Source organism: Hippocampus comes, unplaced genomic scaffold, assembly GCF_001891065.2.
Source record: "Hippocampus comes isolate QL1 unplaced genomic scaffold, H_comes_QL1_v1.1 scaffold158, whole genome shotgun sequence".
In the NCBI taxonomy this organism is placed as follows: domain Eukaryota; kingdom Metazoa; phylum Chordata; class Actinopteri; order Syngnathiformes; family Syngnathidae; genus Hippocampus; species Hippocampus comes.
Window position 1 is genome coordinate 1143035 of NW_017805548.1, and position 1881 is coordinate 1144915.

Below are 1881 nucleotides of genomic sequence, written 5' to 3' on the forward strand. Positions count from 1 at the left end.
TTAGTGATCATCATGTTAGATAACACTGGTCAACTGCAAATTGTAATCAGAAATGACTTGAGTTGTCTAAAGGTATTTTTGATGAGTTTTTTTTTTAAATGGCCCCGTCCTCCCTGTGTGGAGTTTGCATGTTCTCCCCGTCCCTACGTGGGATTTTTCCAGGTACTCCAGTTTCCTCCCACATTCCAAAAACATGCTTGGGAGGTTGATTGGACACTCTAAATTCTCCCGAGATGTGATTGTGAGTGCTAATTGTTGTTCGTTTTTGTGTGGGCCCTGCTATTGGCTGGCAACCAGTTCAGGGTCCACCCCGTGCCTCCTGCCCGAAGTCAGCACGTCTGAAACCCTCGTGAGGACAAAGCGGTTCAGATAATGGATGAATAATAATCATAATAGTAATCGTAATAATAATCGTAATACTTAGCATTTTGCCAAACTGTAATTTCTGGGAACTCACATTTCTATGTGTCTTTATAGGACCATTACTTTTATTAGAGCATGCTTTGACATGGCCCGGGATTGAACCAAAAATCCCTGGGAGGGGACATGACAACTCGAGCACTGAGCCATGCCGCCTGGTGCAGTTGGTAATGGAGTCGACTGATAGACTTTGTTTTCCTATGGTGATGTTTTTGTATACTACATTATTTTAATATTGTGGTAATTGGATTAAGTTGCTATTTTTTTAAAACAGGTAACTACAAAGTACTAACTATGATAGAATATATTAAATTATCCAACCCAGCCCTCGTCATCACAATGCATGCTAATTTGAAATCAATGCTAAGGGTCAAGCATTCAATTGTTAGAACTTATTGATCAGTGTCCCATTGCATTTTTTTTTTCATCATACATAGGGTTATTTGAAAAAAAATCACTGCATGTATTGCATTGTTCCTTAGTCCTATCTTGGTTATTGTGCTGAAATGTGAGTAGATACTTATAAAAGTTCAATTAATTGTGTCATTTACATGTTCGAAACAAAAATTCGTCCATTCATAACATTACCTTCATTTTTACAGTTAACAATGTTAAAATACTCTATGAGGCATCTGTGCAGCAGCTCAACCTCTGCATCACGACGACATTTGCCATGACAGGTGGGACTATTTCCTTTTATCATTTGTATAGTAGCATTCTGACAGGAATAGTACAGAATGCTGTTGCTACCATGTTTCGCCCACATTTTCAAGCCTTATATTCAAATCATTGTTCGCACACATGCGTCTGTCACTCTCAGTATAAAAGGTCTCACATTAAAGAACTGATCCTTTGCTTAGAACTAGCTTTTAGGGTTTTTGTGCTGCTCTGTATTTCTCTAAAGCAAGTACTTCATCCTCTTGTGAACCTTTTGTGTTTGCGCTGAACTGAGCAACTCTGTCACTCAGCAATAAAAAAATGAAAGCTTGTAAACACATTCCCCCTTTCTTTAATTTTCAGCAACAGAGTGCATAATATTTTGGCTGCTACTTCCTCACATATTTTATGGGGAGGATTATACATAAATGTTTAATTCACCTGGATGTGCCCCCAGGACTGTTACCTCTGTTTTTGCAACTGCTTACTTGCATTCCTGGCCATTCACCTGAAATTGGCCATCTATCAGTTCGTGAAATTCTTATTAAAGAAGTGCCAATGCACCACAAAAGTTATGCAGAGACAAGCAAGGGGAAACCCATTGAAGGAAGAGACGTTGATTTAAATCAAACATAGAGGGCCCTATTTTCATTCACAGGGCAAGTTACGCGGTTAAAGCAGTCTAACTGGGCACAAAGGTGGAGTATTCTTCCTGAATGCCACAAACAACAGTGTACACAATTCTTCTTTGATGATTCGGCGGACAAGGTTCACAGAAATGGTTCTTGTGCGCTGAAAACACAC